Genomic DNA, 19,748 nt, shown 5'->3' with positions numbered 1-19,748 from the left:
TGCATTGTGCCAACTGTGAAGTTTGGTGGAGGAGGGATTATGGTGTGGGGTTGTTTTTCAGGAGCTGGGCTTGGCCCCTTAGTTCCAGTGAAAGGAACTCTGAATGCTTCAGCATACCAAGAGATTTTGGACAATTCCATGCTCCCAACTTTGTGGGGATGGCCCCTTCCTGTTCCAACATGACTGCGCACCAGTGCACAAAGCAAGGTCCATAAAGACATGGATGAGCGAGTTTGGTGTGGAAGAACTTGACTGGCCTGCACAGAGTCCTGACCTCAACCCGATAGAGCACCTTTGGGATAAATTTGAGCGCAGACTGTGAGCCAGGCCTTCTCGTCCAACATCAGTGTCTGACCTCACAAATGCGCTTCTGGAAGAATGGTCAAAAATTCCCATAAACACACTCCTAAACCTTGTGGAAAGCCTTCCCATAATAGTTGAAGCTGTTATAGCTGCAAAGGGTGGGCCGACGTCATATTAAACCCTATGGATTAAGAATGGGATGTCACTTAAGTTCATATGCGTCTAAAGGCAGGTGAGCGAATACTTTTGGCAATATAGTGTAGCATTCATATATTCATATAAATGTCCTATTTTTATTTTTATTATTATTATTTTGAGGATCTTTGGAGAATTAAACAAAAATTTAACAAATTTGATTGTTAAAAAAGGCTTATAAATTGGCTAAATCATGTTTATATATATATATATATATATATATATATATATATATATCAGCCGCGGGCCATGCATTTTAAGTCTAGGACTTCAGTGCGATTCATGCCATTAAGAAAACACAGCTTCACAATGAATAAGACGCCATAAGCCTATCATACATTACATGGCAGTCAAGTAATACCAACTGACATTTTAAAAACACGTCCACGCATGAAAGCCAGAACTTGAAATGACACTTAATGCTCAAGCAAGCCTAATTTTAACTGCAGAATGACTGTTTTGTGAAATGAACATCAAAAATCATAATTTTTCATATGAATCTAACAAGGAGGTCTATAATATCTGGAAAATTCTATCAAATAATATTTGCGATTTAAATGTTGCTTGCAATAAATATTGTTTCGTCAGGGTACACGGTTATGCTGCGTTCCATTCAAGTTGGATGAGGGATATTCCTACTTGATATCTCCGATCTCCGACCATAAATGCATTCCATTCCCTGATATTCGGAACTGCAATGCTCCCATTAGCTTAGCAGGAGTTTGACACTCATTACAGATGTCTCCTAGCAACACAACTGATAAACAATGCTGCAGCGCTAGCATTTGTGCTTCAGGTGTACAATTATCAAAAGAGATTATAATTTACCATGTCTTATACACCTGTTTCTGCAGGTGTTTGTTAAACAATCTTTAATATCATGTAATGTGGAAACAAACTAATTTATCGATATTACTTAATAAAGTGAATGTTTATCACTTACTTTGTATATCTCCCTGAGTGTCGACATGTTTGTGTGACATCATGCCCCTGCATCTTGGCAAAATCAGAGTTGAGAATTTCTGCACAAGCCTACAAGTTGTAATTCTGATTTAAAGATGCATTCCACTGCACTTATCCAAGTAGGAAGTTGTAAAATCCGACTTTCCAAGTTGAATGGAACGCAGCACTATTTTTCAAAATGTAATCCGACACTGAATTCTTAAGCAGCCTAATTTACACTTAGAAAACTCCTGATGTTGCTATATACATAGGCAAAAAGGTGTTGAGAATGAAAGGACGAAAAATGTTTATTTATTTGGCATGTTACGCCAGCAGAGAAGGCTTTGCTGGCCCTGAGAATTCGCCACTGATATATATATATATATATATATATATATATATATATATATATAGCAGTTTATGATATTTGCAGTTTAGTGAGGTCCACTGATAATGTTAGTAGTAAACCACGTTGGTTCAACAATGTGGAGCTGTCGTTAATTAAGTTTCTCAGGGGGTGGAGTAATAACTTCTGCAGAGATCGAATGGATATCAAATTATAACAGCTCATTTACATGGACAGAAAGCCGTTTACTGTGAAAAAACTGCTTAAGACACGAAATAGACATTTACGTTTATATGCACTTTGTAAGTGCGTACTTTTTACTGCAGTATACAAGCAGTCAGTAAGCAGCTCTACAGCAACATTATTTCCTCGCAATGCTGCTGTAAATAGCGAACATGGCATCTGAAGACTACTTCTGTTATTTTCTGTTCTCCGTTGTTTCGCGTTATTTTGACATGCCCCTCTGTTGCTGGTGTGTTTGTTTTCATCACAACCTCTCACAGCAGTGAGCTGCAATAGTGGGGTTTCCCTCTTACCTCACTTTACCACATTTGAGCACATACACATGCACACTTTTCAAAAACCAATAAGAATGCCACTTTTATTCTTGATACAACGAAAGATATAGAGTTAAATATATATGGAGTGAAAGATACAGACTGGGTCTGGCAAATGAACAAGGTTATTTTCGTAAACTAAAACTGAAAACTAAAACTATTGATTAAAATCTTTTTCGTAAACTGAAATAAAATAAATATTTTAAAATAAATGAAAAACTAAAACTAAGCGAAACTAACAGCAGTTATTAAAAAACAAACTGAAATAAAATAAAAATGATCAAAAATAAATGATCGTTTTCGTAATCAACGAGCTCTCATCACATGGCGGAAAAATCTGACCTGTGTGTGTGTTTGAGATGTTCTTCAGAGCCACAGAGTCAGACACTATTGGGCTGTTGAGGTGAACAACTGCAGGTGGCGTTGTGGCATGCACATGAGGTTAGCTGATACTGAAAGACTGATGTATGAAGACGTCTCGGACACGAATTATGGCTGGTAGGAAGTCTTTATTTAAAACCAAGTATAAAAACATATTAAAACAATATTTTCAGGTCCTACTGTGGCGAAGGCTGTCATACTGGGGTAACAGGTGCAATATGGCAAAGGCGCTACCGTTTACATTAGCGCATGTAAACATTACAAATACTGTAATTACACATAATCTAATGCAAATATCTTACTTTCAATCATCACTGCATTGTTATAACAACTTCATTTACTGATTTCATGTGGATTCCATTCATAGAATGAAACAGAAAGCATAATTTTTCTAGAATATGCAGTATGTGCACACTTTTTTTTTTTTCAGCACTACAGCGGTCTCTGGCTTCCTGGTTTAAAGGATAATATATATATATATATATACAGTCCCACCAGGATTTCGCAGCACTTTTTCCTGAATTTTGCGGCCCATAATGACTGAATTTGCTGCGACTTTTCTCAAATTTTGCGATGCAATTTGAGGCATTTTTGGGGGTTGTTTTGCAGTGAAAATGCACAAATCATAATTATACACCTCTATAATTGTGTTAATTACATTGCAAATGCAATAACATGTAAATATTTTAGTGCACAATAACTCAATATGCTGTTAGCAGGCAAAAAAAAACAAAACAATTACACACACACATACACACACACACACACACACACACACACACACACACAAAACATACAAATCCTGTGGATATTGGAAGACCCTTAATTATTTTTTATTAACATGTTCTGCCTCAGACAATGCAAGAAAACTTAAGGTTAAAATGGACATGCAATATATCGGCTAACTAAAAAACACAAATGAGGATTCAATAATTATGCCTTTTACAATTATTACATTGTCTGATTTATTGCCATACAAACAAATACAATTAGAGTTTATATATTTGAGAATTTATGTACAAATTTCAATTCCACAAGTGTTTCAAAAAATTGTACAAATAAAAAATTGCATACAAAAATGTAATTTTTGTCAAATTGTTAAATATATGTTACATACATGTATGTATGTGATCAGTAAAAAACATTTATGAACATTTAGTGTCAGCATAAATTGCCATTTTTAGATTCGTAGCATACTGTATTAAGCAATTCAAATTCTAATCACATTTTTCTACACCTAATGGGGGTTTTAAGTGAATGCTAGGGATTCTAAGTATAAACCTGGTTTTTGTGTCTCATTCGCAGCATACAGGGTGAAGATTAAAGGCTAGCTGTGATGTAGGCTAGGCTATATGTGCTGTCTGCAGTCCCGCCAAAGTTTAGAAGGATTTTGCGGCAGCTGTGCATTTGGATATGTTGCGACTGCATCAGGCTTTTCAAGCATTTGTTTTGCCGCTGTCAAACATGAGGAAAGCGATGAGATTCCCTCAGATTTACGTTTTTTGCTCTTGTGCGGAAATTACAAAAAATGGCAAGCTACCGCATATAATCGGAGATTGGTTGAATTTGCTAGAATTCTTGCAATCACAAGATCGCAAAATCCTGGAGGGACTGTATATTGAACAGATGACCACAGATTTCAAGATTATACGAGACACGTATCATATTGTATGCAGTAAATGTAAACATACACTGGCTGCCAAAAGTTTGGAATAATGTACAAATTTTGCTCTTATGGAAAGAAATTTGTACTTTTATTCACCAAAGTGGCATTCAACTGATCACAATGTATAGTCAGGACATTAATAATGTGAACAATTACTATTACAATTTGAAAAAAAAATTCAGAACTTCTTAAACTACATCAAAGAGAGTTCTCATCAAAAAATCCTCCATGAGCAGCACTGACAGCTTTGGAGATCCTTGGCATTCTAGCTGTCAGTTTGTCCAGAAAATCAGGTGACATTTCACCCCACGCTTCCTGTAGCACTTGCCATAGATGTGGCTGTCTTGTCGGGCACTTCTCATGTGCTTTACAGTCTAGCTGATCCCACAAAAGCTCAATGGGGTTAAGATCCATAACACTCTTTTCCAATTATCTGTTGTCCAATGTCTGTGTTTCTTTGCCCACTCTAACCTTTTCTTTTAGTTTTTCTGTTACAAAAGTGGCTTTTTCTTTGCAATTCTTCCCATAAGGCCTGCACCCCTGAATCTTCTCTTTACTGTTGTACATGAAACTGGTGTTTAGTGGGTAGAATTCAATGAAGCTGTCAGCTGAGGACATGTGAGGTGTCTATTTCTCAAACTAGAGACTCTGATGTACTTATCCTCATGTTTAGTTGTACATGTGGCCTTCAACATCTCTTTCTGTTTTGTTAGAGCCAGTTGTCCTTTGTCTTTGAAGACTGTAGTGTACACCTTTGTATGAAATCTTCAGTTTGTTGGTGATTTCAAGCATTGTATTGCCTTCATTCCTCGAAACAATGATTGACTGAGAAAGCTGTTTCTTTTTTGCCATTTTGATCTAATATTGACCTTAAGACATGCCAGTCTATTGCATACTGTGGCAACTCAAAAACAAACACAAAGACAATGTTAAGCTTCATTTAATGAACCAAATAGCTTTCAACTTCGTTTGATATAATGGCAAGTGATTTTCTAGCACCAAATTAGCAATTTACATTTACAGAGACCTTACTTCTTATTTTTCCCAAGCCACAGCATGAAAACTATGAAAAAAAAATAAACAGCATGAAAGCAGCCTATTTTAAAACCAAAAACCCATTAACAGATGAATATAATAATTTGATAATCAAATTAAGCTGTGCCCTATTACTTTCACAAATCAGTAATGAAACACTCACATTTAGCTAGTTAATTTAGTTGATTATTATCCACTACGGTGTTTCTATCCATTCCTCAGGTACATCAGTAGCAGGTGTATTAATGACTCTCCTAATAAATACAGTATCTATGTGTGTATCAAATGCTCAACAATGGTGGCTTTACAAAGAATCCTACTGCTTGTGTACAGAAGGTGACGCAGAAGTCATTTATTGTATATAAATGCCTACATAAGGACAAATTTCTCCCCACTTTGCTGTTACAGCTTATGAACACCATGCTGATTTGCCCCAAAACTCCTCAAATCCAGTCACAACATTGCAGTCACAGAAATTTGTTCAACTAACTGAGGAGGAAGAGGGGGTTATGCTGGTACTGCTGATGATGAAGATGCTGCTGCTACTGATTATGATGATCCACTGAACCCACATCAAGGCAGAATGCATCCTGCAGGAGCATAATTCAGAGAATATTTAATTCAGAGAATGTTTGGTTGCTATTTTTTTTTTTTTTAAATACGGTTTGGTTACTGTATTTTCTATTATTTCATCTGACTGACATAACTTGTGTTAAACATTTTGTGTAATTTCCTACTTGGTCTATGTTTTGTTCTCCCTGCAAACATTAATTGAAAGACTTCTGCAAACAAGAAGTATACATCAGGGCTCCAGATTGTGACTAAAATTGTTGCAAATGCGACCAAAAATAATTAATTGTGACAATAATTTAAAATCTAGTCGCCATTGGCGACAGTCGGGGTGTGTGCGGTCATATGCGGTTTCGTTGCATCTCGTGCTGCTTTTCACCCGTTCTGATTCTGATGAGCTTACTGCACCGCACACAACAACAATCCCAGCGTGAGGAGAGGCGGTCCAAGATGGCACCCCAAGGACATGTGTGTTTATGAGCTCAGTAATCCCAACCTTGTTTTATAGTAGTTGTAACGAAACTTGAGAGGATCTATTGAGAAATTACCCTTCTGGATGTCCTGAACTTTGTTAACAACAACAATGGGAGGATCTGAAAAGAGAAAAGGCACAAAGAAGTCAGGGAAAACAGTGTCGGATGCTCTGGCTAACTCTGATAACAAAGTTAACGGTAACTTACAAGCAGCGGAATGTCGTGATAATACTTCTGCAGCCGGGGTGTTGAAGGATAATTTGCACAATTATCACAAACAAAATGATGACTCTGAGATTATGCTGGTGGAGGAGGTAATTCCGCAGCTTCCTGATACTCTGTGCAATTCTCTGGCCTTTAAACCTCGGAGAACAGATCAAGTAGATACAGCAATTATCTCCACACAACTCTCTGAGCTCTTGCAGTTGGTGAAAAACAGATCAGACGGGTTGGAAAAGTTGATTGCCGAAAATTTGTGGGTGATTAAAGAAATGAAAGAAGAAATTGGCAGGAATACGGAACGAATCTCTGGAATGATGGAAACCATTGAGTTTGTCTGCAGCGAGGTCAAAAGTTTGAAAGAAAGAGTTGATTGTATTGACTCACACACAAAGAAGGAAGAGGTTAATTCCGCTGAGTGAGAAAAACATCTGGCTCATTTGGAAGCCTACACTCGTAGATGGAACCTGAGAATCCACGGAATTCCAGAGAAAGAAAGAGAGAATGTCCGCCAGGAGGTTATCAACGTGTGCCAACGCCTTCTACCACAATTTAAGGATAAATTCCCCGATGTAGTTGATGTGGCAAATCGGCTTGGCTGTGTTAATCCAAATAATAAAGGCAGAGGAATTATCTTCCAATTCACCTCGCATTTTTATCGAGATGCTGTCTGCCGTACCACCAAGGATGCTGATTTTCTGACCGAAAACCGCCTGAAAATCACAGAAGACCTGTCACCGGCCGATAGAGCGAGGAGGATTAAGCTATGGCCCGCAGTTGAAAAAGCCCGAAAAGAGAACAAAAGGGCTTTTTTCGTCGGTGGACGTGCATTTGAGATGGTACAGAAATATTTCCATCTGTCTAAATTTTAGTGGAACTGATTTCCACTTTGACTGCTGATTTGCTGACATGATCTTGGGATTGATATGCGCGTCATTTCTAGGACTTCTATCGTCCTGATCAAAAAATCCTTTTCTCCTCCTTTTAATGGTACGAAAGTTTTATTTATTAATGTTTTTTTTATTTTTTTTATCATATATGACCAATTTAAGAAGGAAATAAGACTCTTTATTTAAGCCTCTCGACGATCTATGTAATCAATGTGAATTATTTCATCTCTAAATTGTTTTCTAAGGAAGTTAATAGTTTTTGTACTACAATGGTACATTTTGATCCTCTAGCTATATGAAGGGATTGTTGTCCTCATCCCTTACTATAAGTTTGTTCTGACCGGTTGGGTTTTCTGTCAAGGTGATACTTAATCTACATACTCGTTCTTAGGTCTAGTTCTTTCTTCAATTATTGTTCTATTTGTTCTAGTTTTTCTTTCTTTTTTATGTCCTTGTTTATTGTTTCTTTAAATTGTTGAGGGCTACGTAACATCCTTAAGCTTAAAGCAGTTTTTTTGTATCTTAAACGTTTCAACACGGACTTTGCATTCTACAAGAATCACATTCAACTATACAAGATGTCAATTATGGAAATCAGAATGGGGGTTAAAAATGTGGATGTCTCATGGAAATGAACATTCTGCCAGAGTTTATATCTTAAAAAATCTTTTTAGTGGAAAGATTCTGGCTACTGATTGTGATATTTATGGTAATTACATCATATTAGCTTTTCAGTTTGCAAATTTTACATGTATTATTGCCTATTTTTATGGGTATAATTCACCAAAAGATAATAAGATTTTTTTTTTTTGATAAATTAGAAACTCATATACTTTATATGTTATCTAAATTTCCAAATTCTTCCTTAATATTTGGTGGTGATTTTAATGTAGTTTTGAATTGTACTTTAGATAGATGCCCCCCCCCCCCCCAACCCACTAATGCTAATTCTGACTATTTGTTATCTTTTATGCAAAGATTTTCTGTTGTTGATGTGTGGCGAGAAACTCATCCCTTGCAAAAAGCATTCACATGGAACAATAACTCACTTTCTAGTCAACCCCGACTAGACTTTTGTCTGACCTCGGCAGAATTATCAAATATAAAGACTGACATACTTCCCTCACCATTTTTTGACCATAAGGCCATTCTTATCTGTATTCCATTTGTATCCTCTGCCTCCTTGAGTAAAAGATTCTCGTATTGGAAACTTAACGCCTCAATTCTTCAACACATCGAAGTTCTCTCTAAAATTGATAACTTAATTTCCTTTTGTTGGGATAAAGCTAATAAAGAGGATATGTATTGCAGTAATTGGGAACTTCTCAAACATAAAAGTGGGAAGTATTGTCGGAAATACTGTAGTATGTTAGTGAAAATAAGAAGAAATGATGAAGATAAAATTATGGCTAGAATTACTGCTTTATCACATAAAAACGTGGAGGATCTTACAGATTTAGAGAGAATTGAGCTTATTGATCTGAAACATCACTTAGAGGATATATATATAAACTGAAGGCTGAAGGTGCCTTCATGAGATCTCATCAGAATTGGCTAGAGGAGGGTGAACAGAACTCCTCCTATTTCTTTAGGTTGGAGAGGCAGCGAGCTAAAAATTCTATTCAGCAACTGTGTATTGATGGGAATGTAACTGATGACTTTAAGACAATTGCGGACTTTTGTGCTAAATGTTATAATGATTTATGTTCTTCTAAATTCTGCCAGCAATCTGCCACATAATTTTTTGATTCATTATCTCACATAAAACAAATTAATTAAGAAGACTGTAGCCTATGTGTTGCACCTATTAGTCTTTTAGAAATTGTTGACTCAATAAATAATCTAAAAATGAACAAATCTCCAGGTACTGATGGGCTATCTGCAGAGCTTTATAACGCATTTAATCAAAGATTGGCACCTTTTTTACATTAAATGTTTCTAGAGAATATTGAGAAAACAACACTTCCTCCCTCTTTATGTCAGGGGCTAATAACATGAATTCCCAAGCCCAATAAAGATCCCCTTTTAATAGAAAACTGGCGTCCAATTTCCGTATTGAACACTGATTATAAAATGATTGCCCTAGTCTTAGCAAAGAAGCTCAAATTTACTCTAAATAATATAATAGATGTGTGTCAATCAGGTTTTATCCATCAGAGACATATTTCTAATAATATACCCTTGATTTTAGATATGTTCGATTATTCAGATCTTATTTCCACTGATAGTTTTATCCTTTTTCCTGACTATTACAAAGTGTTTGATTGTTTAGAACATGAATATATGTTACAGGCTCTGCACAGAATTGGCTTTGGTAAATATTTTTGTGGATGTGTTAAAATGCTTTATTGTAAAGGGAATAGCTCTATCTGACTCAGTAATGGCACTTCTCCTAGATTTTCTTTAAAGCGTGGTGTAAGACAAGGTCTCCCCATACATTTTTCTAATAGCTACACAATTTTTAAATCTACATATTAAAGAGAGTCCTGTGAAGGGAATTTCCATAGACGGTATGGAATTAATTATTAGCCAACTGGCAGATGAAACAGCGTTGTTTCTATGAGATGCCACTCAGATCCCAGTTGCTTTAACCTCCCTTCTATCTTTTTCAAATGCTTCTGGCCTTGTGCTTAATATTAATAAATGTGAGTTACTACAGATTAAAAAATGTGCTACATCCTCTATCTGTAATATTCCTGTTAAAGAGAGCGTCACGTATTTAGGAATCCAAATAACAAAAGATACTAAATTAAGATGTCAGGTTAATTTTAACCCAATTTTCAAGAAAACACAGAAAAATTTTAATCTTTGGTTATTAAGAGATTTATCCCTGAAAGGCAGAACTCTGCTTACTAAATCAGAAGTTATCTCCAGGTTGTCCTATGCTGCTCAGTCCTTATTTGTGGATAAGTCTACTTGCAAGTTGATTGATGTAATGTTGCTTAAATTTGTATGGAAAAATAAAACTCACTATATTAGAGAATCAGTTATATTAAATTCCTATAATAAGGGCGGCTTAAATGTTATTGATTTTGACTCCCTTAATAATACCCTAAAAATCAATTGGCTTAAACGCTTCCTCCACAATTAATCTTCTATTTGGAGTGTAATCCCACGATATGTCTTCTCTCAATTAGGAGGTATATATTTTCTTTTAATGTGCAATTATTCTATTAGTAAACTTCCTATTAAACTTTCCAATTATCATCAGCAAATGCTTTTGGCTTGGAGACTTATTTACAAGCATAATTTCTCACCACACAATTTGTTTTATTTGGAATAATTGTAATATTCTACATAAGAGGAAATCCTTGTTTCTTGAAAACTGGTTCAGTAATGGAGTGATGTTAGTGAACCAGCTGTTTGATAATGATGGTAATTTATTCAACTACTCTGATTTTATTTTGAGATACCAATTTCCAGTATCTAGGAAAGACTTTAATCTAGTTTTCAAGGCCATCTCTTTGGAAATTTGTATGCTCTTCAGAAAAAATAATAGTGGCTCAATGATTTCTGTTTGTCCCCCCAGCCCTGAATCCACTGTGGTTGGTTCTATGTGTTTCTCTGTACAAAAATCCAATTACAAAATCAGGTCTTTATTTTTGAACCTTGTTACCTCATTTCCATCCATTATCTCTTATTGGAACAATGTTTTCGAAGTTAAAGAAATATCTTATAAAATTATTTACAGATTTTATCCTGTCAAGCATTTTTTGCTTTTTACAAAAGAAGTTACATTGATACATCCTGCTCTTTTTGAGAAGTTTCTTCTGAAACTGTAATACATTTGTTTTGGGAGTGTCCTTTTGCTCAGTCTTTCTGGAGTAAAGTTAATGCCTTGATTGTCCAAAATGTGTTTTGAGATTTTTCCTTATTTTATAGACACATTCTTGTTGGGTTTTATATTAATGACAAGAATTTAATCAAAACAAGTTTTTGTATAAACCTTCTTTTATTCATTGGAAAGTTTTATATCCATAAATGTAAATATACAAAAAGTAAACCCCGCTTTAACATCTTCAAACAAGAATTAAATTTGTATTTATATACAATCTCAATGTCTGTTAATAATAAAGCTATAAAAACATCTAGAATTTTTACCATGTTTAATATTCTTTCGTAATATGCTTTTATTCATTATTTCTTTTTTCTTTTTTTTTTCATTTCTTAGAAAATATTTTTCTATAGGTTAATAATGCTTCTTTATATAATTTCTCTTGTTGACTATTAAGCCATAACTTGTTTATTATCTGAAAGATTGTTTGTGTGTTATTGTATTCTCTGTTTGTTAAAATTGCAATATTAATAAAAAAATAAATCCAGTGTGAGAGAGTCGTGACCATATGACTCTTTTGAATCGGGTCTTTTTCATAAATCACCTGAAAAGAACTGAGGGTTTGAACTCAGGAGCTCAGGTTAGCACTTTGAATCAGATTCACTTTCTCAGCGAATCAGCCGTCAGTTTGCTCACAACTGGGAGTGCAGACATTTTAAAATAAGAGTCCCATGTGCATTTCGGGCTTCTTTATAATGAAAAGTCCCATATTGTGTAGCACTTTTTTTTTTTTCTTCTGGTAATTATTGATTGGGATTGGGAGTAGCACAAAAAACTGCATCTTGGATTTCATTTAATTTGCACTCTTGTAGTCTCTGTGTCTGGGCAATCCGGTAACAGTATTTACAACAATATATATATATATATATATAAAATCAAGCTATTGACACTTAGGACAATAGACCTTTTTCACAGACTGTAATGACGCATTTCCACCTTATTTAGCAGTGTAAATTTTTAAACTTTTAAACTTCTAAAACTTTTTATATGATTTTCTTTTTTTTTTTTTTTTTTTTAGTATTGAGTGTAAGTTTATAACATTATGCTCTGTGTTATATTACCTTGGAATTAGTTTAAAAAAATAATTACCACAGCTGCGAGGGGGTTTCTATTACAGCTGCTGAGAGAAAGTAAATTTGGAATCTTCTCCCATCTGATTGTCTTAATCTACCACTCTCTATTTATTTTTCTTATGGAAAGTCATTCAAATGTAATATTGGATTTCTTCTTTTGCTCTTGGGGCAAATGGGTAAGTGAAAATAAGATTTGCTGTGGTCTCCCATTCACCGCTGTCGAAGTTTACCCTGCAAACGTTTACTTCCGCGTTTCAAAACCCGGAGTGTGAAAAAGGTCTATTGAGGGACTTGTACACAACTATTACACAAGGTGCAAACATTCATTGATGCTCAAGAAGACAACACACTACTACATGCATACTATACTTTATGTAAATATCTGTAATGTAGATTCTGAAGAGCAGTACTAAATAAAAAAATATTATCTCATATTTATATAAATTATGAAAGGGGTGTGAACATTTATGAGGCAAAAGGGAATGCAAACATATTTTCTCAACTATATATACAGTTTATTAAACCTTCGATTAATGGTTTATGAGTTATCATACTTTTCTTCGGCTTTCTAACTTGTTTCTGAACAGCAATTAATATTGAGCAATTCTGTGATCTGGTGACTAAAAACAGCCATTGGGCTCCTTAATGTTTCAGTTTAGGAGCCAATGGCTCCTAAGTAATTTTTTTAGCCTGGAGCCCTGTACATTTGTTTTCTATAACATAGCCTATTGAGAATATTCCATATTCTACTTCTGTGAACACCTCACAATAAATACAAAACCAATTACACAAACATGTTATCCCATACAGAAATCAGATATATGGCCATACATGCATATTTCTACAATTACTGTTAATTTATTTGGCCATATTGGCTATATAAAATTACACTGTGATTTGGGAAATTATGTTTTACATATATGAAAGTATAATATTTTGAAATATGTAAATTAATGAACAGGTGGAGAGCTGTAGTTCCAACTACGCAACCTTGCGATGCTGTTTGCGAATGTTCATTGGAACTACAGTTTCAGGAAACAGCAAATCGTTGAACTATGTTGGTAACGATGGAACTTGCGACCATAGTTTGCTAACGATGCTTTTGGGAAACACACCCCTGATTGGTTAACATTGTGCAGCACCTCAAATTCAGACATATTTGAAACTCAATCGGAAGAGAATGAACACACTCCACAAGACTACAACATTTATAAAACCAAATTTCAGGGTTTACACATAACGCGCATCCAACAAATTGCATCTGAATATGTAAAACTGTTTATCTCAAGCACAACTGTTAACACTCACACCCTGCCTACACCAGATGAGAGAGTCATGTCAAAAGCAATTGAACCCATTATAATCAATGATACTATCTACCATGGAAGTGTCCATTGCAGCGCATCGCGCCGACAGTAAACAGATGTCTCGTTCCATTTGGCGCTGCACGCACTGGCTTTTCCTGCTCTCTTTCTCTCTCTCTCTCTCTCTCTCTCTCTCTCTCTCTCTCTCTCTCTCTCTCTCTCTCTCTCTCTCTCTCTCTCTCTGAGGACAAATTGAGCCCCAGTGGGCAGGGCCAAGGGTGCGATGATGTAAAGAAAGCGTTGATGTTGTTGCTGTAGAGGCAGTCACGAATTAATGAATACCTTTGTGACATCACAATATTACAGAAGTAGAAAATGAAAATTCACATAGAAAGACATCTTATTTGTCAAAATATCAAGGAAAATTGTATTCCTCTTGACATGACTCCTTTAAATAAGAAAGATGCCATCTACCCTGAAGAACTGATGTAGGAGTTAACAGAGAGAAAAAGAGCCAGAGATCCAGAGGGGATGTGAGCCAGAGCTTAACCCAATGTCAAAACCACTTTAATGGAACAACATAGACTTTATTGCCTACCTCCTTTTCAGGGCCAGGATCTCCAGTTTATGGAAGCAATCCTGTACATTTTCAGGTCAGTATGACCTTTTTTGAAAGAGCTCCAGTCATACAGATTTGGAGTAAATAATAATTTTTATTTTTAGGTGAATTGTTCTTTGAATAATAAAAGTTAATATATTACTGCATCTGGCCAGTGGTAATGTATGATAAAATAACATATGCACTGCTAAAAATAATCCCCTTACACATTAAACTGCAACAGTTTTACTCAACCTTGACTTGCAGAGTACGCTGCTAGCAATGCCAAGGTCATGGGTTTGATTCCCAGGGAACACACATCACCTACTGACAAACTGTATCTTACATTGTAAGTTGCTTAGGAGAAATGCACTTTCCAAATGCATAAATGTAAATGTAGGATAAGAAAAGCTAGCGCCAAACATCAACAAAAACAGAAAGCAGGCAATAGGGATGCAGATATTCATGCCCACACATTTGAGCTCAGGAGGGGCTGTGTGCGCTTTTGGCACTGGAGTGTAGGAGGCTGATGCTGTATGTTTGATGTTTTGCATCCTCATCCATATTACTCACTGGGATCTGCCTCTCACAGTCTCTCTCTCCTCTGCACTTTCCCCCCTCTCTCCCTCCTCTCTCCCCCATCTTTATCGCTTTCATTAGTTATGCTAATGAGTACATTTTCAATAAAGACTGGACACGTTTTTTTTTTTTTTTTTTTTGTGATAAATGTATTGGTCTCAAGAAATCTGGACTCATGAGAATGAACACTTGCAAGTATGCACTCATGAAGCCTCTGAGTTCGTTCTTTTCTTTTCTGTGTAGTAAATAATAGATTAGCTGTTGTGACCAAGCAAGGCTTCCCTCCACCCACTCAAATAATGGTAGTTTCTGGTGTTTGCTTCATAGCAAACACATTCACTTGACACTGTAACACACACAGAATTTCCTCACAGTTACAATTTATTTATTTTTTTCTAAACCCCAAAACTATTTCTGATATGCTAAAGTGACCCCATGAAGTGGAGTTTTGTGGCACTGAGTCCATGTTTGTTAGCTTTTTAAAGGAATAGCTCACTCAAAAATGATGTCATAGCTTTCGTGTTTTTAATGCTAAACAACGCAAGTTTGAACTAGTCAGCATGTTGTTTCCAAGAGTCCCAGTACCCTAGGATTGGCCACATCATGCCGGCTCACTGACAAGCGGCATATCCTATCAGACATTATTCCATCAGCTCCAACATGTTTACCTTACCTTGTGATGCGACCAGTAGCTGAAAACAACTCGCTTCACAACTTGCTTTTGTCACCCTTTGATCTATTTCTTACACACACCTAGCGTTTTGCTTCAGAAGACATTAATTAATCCACTGGAGTCATATGGATTAATTTTATGATGGCTATATGTGCTTTTTGGAGCTTCAGAAATTTGGCACCCATTCACTTACCTGCAGAGCTGAAATATTCTTCCAAAAACCTTCGTTTGTTTTCTGCAGAAGAAAGACATACACATCTGGGATGGCATGAGGTCCACGTCAGGGGGGTGTCCTTTCCCAAAGGGAAAACACCACGGAGATCTCACCCTGCCCGAAGGGGAGGTAATTGTGTGGAAATACGTCACATGGTCATACCGAGTCTTGTCGGCAGTGTCGCATGTGGGGAAGTCCCTGTGGTAGGTCCTACCCAGAGGGAATGGAGCTCTACAAACACGGCGACCTGTGGCAGAGGGGGACTCTGCCCAAGGAAGATGCATCAAATTTCTACGCGAACTCGCCTGCCACAGGGCTAAGGAGGAAGGACATCCAGGGTTCACGATCTCATGAGCATGGCTGGGGGGTAAAAAGCGCAGGTCTCCCCCTCTAGGAGGGGAAAGGCACTGTACGCAAGTGGTACACCTGGCCAGTTGTCCCGCAAACTTACCTGTTTGTACCTGACAACACATGGGATGAAACCGGCTCAACCTGGAGATTGTAGAACCTCGTGGAGGTATTGGTGTTGCCCAGCCCACTGCTCTACAGATGTCTGCTAAAGAGGCACCATTGGTCAGGGCCCAGGAGGCCGCCACACTCCTGGTAGAATGTGCTCGTAGCCCCAATAGGGTGGCACACCCTGGGCGTGATATGCCAAAGCGATGGCGTCACTGACTCAGTGGGCGAACAGGAGTCTGTGCAAGGTCTGGTTCAGTACTCGCAGGTCCAAGATTGGCCGCAACCCACCACCTTTCTTTGGTACGATGAAGTAGGGGCTGTAGAACCCCTTCTTCATCTCGGCTGGAGGGACAGGCTCTATTGCGTCCTTCCGCAGAAGGGTCGCGATCTCTGCACGTAGGGCAGCGGCTTCATCGCCCTTCACTGAGGTCAAACGGATGCCGCTGAATCCAAAGGGATAAAGTCCTTGACATTGTCGCCGAATAGGCCAACCTTGGGGTGTCAAGGAACCGTACCTTCTCAGCCTCCCTCATCTCGACCAAGTTGAGCCATAGGTGGCGCTCCTGGACCACCAAGGTGGACATCGCATGCCCGAGAGTCCGCACCATGATCTTCATCGCCCGGAGGGTGAGATCAGTTGCCGAGCGAAGCTCCTGCATCAGTCCCGGGTCAGTACTACCCTCATGCAGTCCCACCTTGGCTTGGTGCACTTGAAGGAGAGCCATGGCATGCAGGGTGGAGGTGGCCTGTCCAGCGGCACCATAAGCCTTAGTCGCCAGTGACGACATAAACCTGCAGGCCCTGGACGGGAGTCTCGGACAGTTCTGCCAGGTGGCGGTGCTTTGCGGGCACAGGTGCACTGCAACCACCTTGTCCACATGGGGAATCGCCGAGTACACCCTGGCAGCCCCACCATCAAGGGTAGTGAGAGCAGAGGAGCTCAGAGATCGGGTCAGGGCAATGAAAGGTGCCATGACTTTGTGAGCTCCGGGAAGAAAGGGACCGGGGTGGGGTGTGGCCGTGAGCGATGCTCCGAGCCCAGGAACCAATCATCAAGCCGCAAGGGTTCAGGGCAGGGCTCCGCGTCGGCCTGCGACTGGGCGACTGCACCCGAAGGTGGGAGCCCAGTCGAGTCTATGGTGTCAGACTGAACAAGCCCGCTCTCCGATGCTGCTAACGAGAGATCATCCACTTTGCGAGCCCCGAATGAGTCCACAAACTTACCCTGAGACGAGCCGGCGGTCTCATCCCAGAACTCAACCGGGGCGAACGAGTGTGCTGTGGAATGGGAGGTCCGTGGGGGTTTACCCGGCGGAGTGGCTCCCATTGGGGTCCCCAAATCGCGACCGCAACGTTGCCATGGTCATGTTCTCGCAGTGAGAACATGACCCATCCACGAACACTGTCTCTGCATGGGCAGCGCCCAAGCACGTGAGACAGCGATCGTGGCAGTCGGAAGCAGAGAGATAACGACCGCAACCAGGAATTAAACACAGACGGAAAGGCATCTTTAAAAAGACGCTCTCTGTCAGTGCCACTCTTTTAGAAGGAAAATATACTCTTTTAATGCAAGAATATATGCTCTTTTTGGCTGCTGAAGCACCCAGGGGCGTTCTCTGCAATCCGCCGGTGCACGAGGGGGAGAACCCGCTGTAATGCGCTGTAAATCCAACAGCTTCCAGAGATGAATGGACCGGCAGAGGAATTCAGCTCCCAAAAACACAACCGCTCGGCTTCGAAGAAAAAATCTGAATGAGTATATCCGGGGAAGTGGCATGCAAAATCCACTCGCCAATTCCCATTGGCCTTTTCTCAAAGATCAGAGGTGTTTGGGGCTCCCAAGGGCGAACCCTAGTGTCAGATAGGGAACCATATTTCTAAAAAATGCTATACATGTCTTTATGTGTAAAACTTTTTTAATTAGCAAAAACTTACTTAGTGCACCTTTAAAGGTGAAGTGCGTAATTTATGTGCCCAGATCTATTATGCTTTTCATTTGGCGGTCTAAGCAGTGCACAATGTATGATGATGGTATTAGAGTATGATGGAATGGATGTTAATACAATGAACATTTCGGTGACTCATGATGGGTCACAGGTATATACTCCTCTCCAGAGATCCAGTTTTGGTCTCCATCACAAAATTAAATCACAAACCATGTCCGTTTTAAATTATGTTGAGTCACACCAAGCTTTAAACACATGTCTAGCTGTGAGAAAAAAACAGGAGTGGAAAATGGTTCAGGGCTGTGGTTAAAATATCGGTTAGCACAGACTGAAAAACTTTCGACCTACAGTCACCGAATTCACAGTGTTATCAGTCTGAATGAACACAATTCAAGCACATCAGGATGGCAAAAAGTATTTATTGAAGGTATTTGCCAACTAGGGAGTAAATACTTTAACAGTATATAGAGGTCATTGAATAGTGAAAACAGTCTCTGGTTAGGAGTTTCTAAATTCAGTAGTTGATATGACATGTCAAACTATAGCCTACTTCATCTAAAACTATTTTAAACAACACTGTTCTTATTATTTTATAATTGATATAGGGGAGGTGAGGACTAGTTGTCACATGGGGAAGTGGTAATAGGGGCTAAATTTCAATAACTCAGTTTTAAGTTAAAGGGATAGTAAACCGAAAAATGAAAAGTCTCTCATCATTTACTCACACAGATCAAAAATGAAGATCTTTAGAAGAATATCTCAGCTCTGTAGGTCCATACAATGCCAGCAAATGGTGGCCAGAGTTCCAGTGTCCGGGTGAAATCACATAAAGGCAGCACAAAAGTAATCCACACAATCAGTGGTTACATCCATGTCTTCAGAAGCTATATGATAGGTGTGGGTCCGAAATAGATAGACATTTAAGTCATTTTTACAATAAATCTCAACCTTTTACCAGCCCCTATCAGTAGGTGGCGATATGCATGAAGAATGCAAATCGGCAAAAAACAAAAGGAGAATGCGAAAGTGAAAGTGGAGATCTGTAGTAAAAAATTTCTTAAATATTGATTTGTTTCTCACCCACACCTATCATATCGCTTCAGAAGATATGGACTTAACCACTGGGGTCATAAGGATTACTTTTATGCTGCATATAAGTGATTTTTTGAAATTCAAATTTCTGGCCACCATTGACATTGTATGAACCTACAGAGATGAGATATTCTTCAAAGAAATCTTTGTTTGTGTTCAGCAGTAGAAAGAAAGTCAGACACATCTGGGATGGCATGAGGGTGAGTAAAAGATGAGAGAATTTTCATTTTTAGGTGAACTATCCCTTTAAAAGTTAAATGTGTGTTTGATTAATAGTAGGCCTATCTTTTTTTTTCCTGGTCAGTAACAGTGGAAATATTCAATCTATATATATATATATATATATATATATATATATATATATATATATATATATATATATATATATATATATATAA

At 38.0% G+C, this 19,748-nt stretch overlaps 1 protein-coding gene across 1 annotated transcript in view; it reads left to right on the top strand.

Moving 5' to 3' along the window:
• The window catches only part of LOC127414068 (putative thiamine transporter SLC35F3), an 82,429-nt gene that overhangs the window by 29,855 nt on the left and 32,826 nt on the right, over positions 1-19,748 (top strand). The gene's annotated exons all lie outside the window — the stretch shown is intronic.

The sequence above is a fragment of the Myxocyprinus asiaticus genome, chromosome 23 (genome assembly GCF_019703515.2).
Source record: "Myxocyprinus asiaticus isolate MX2 ecotype Aquarium Trade chromosome 23, UBuf_Myxa_2, whole genome shotgun sequence".
In the NCBI taxonomy this organism is placed as follows: Eukaryota; Metazoa; Chordata; class Actinopteri; order Cypriniformes; family Catostomidae; genus Myxocyprinus; species Myxocyprinus asiaticus.
The sequence above is the reverse complement of the archived record's forward strand: the minus strand, read 5'-3'. Positions and strand labels throughout refer to the sequence as shown.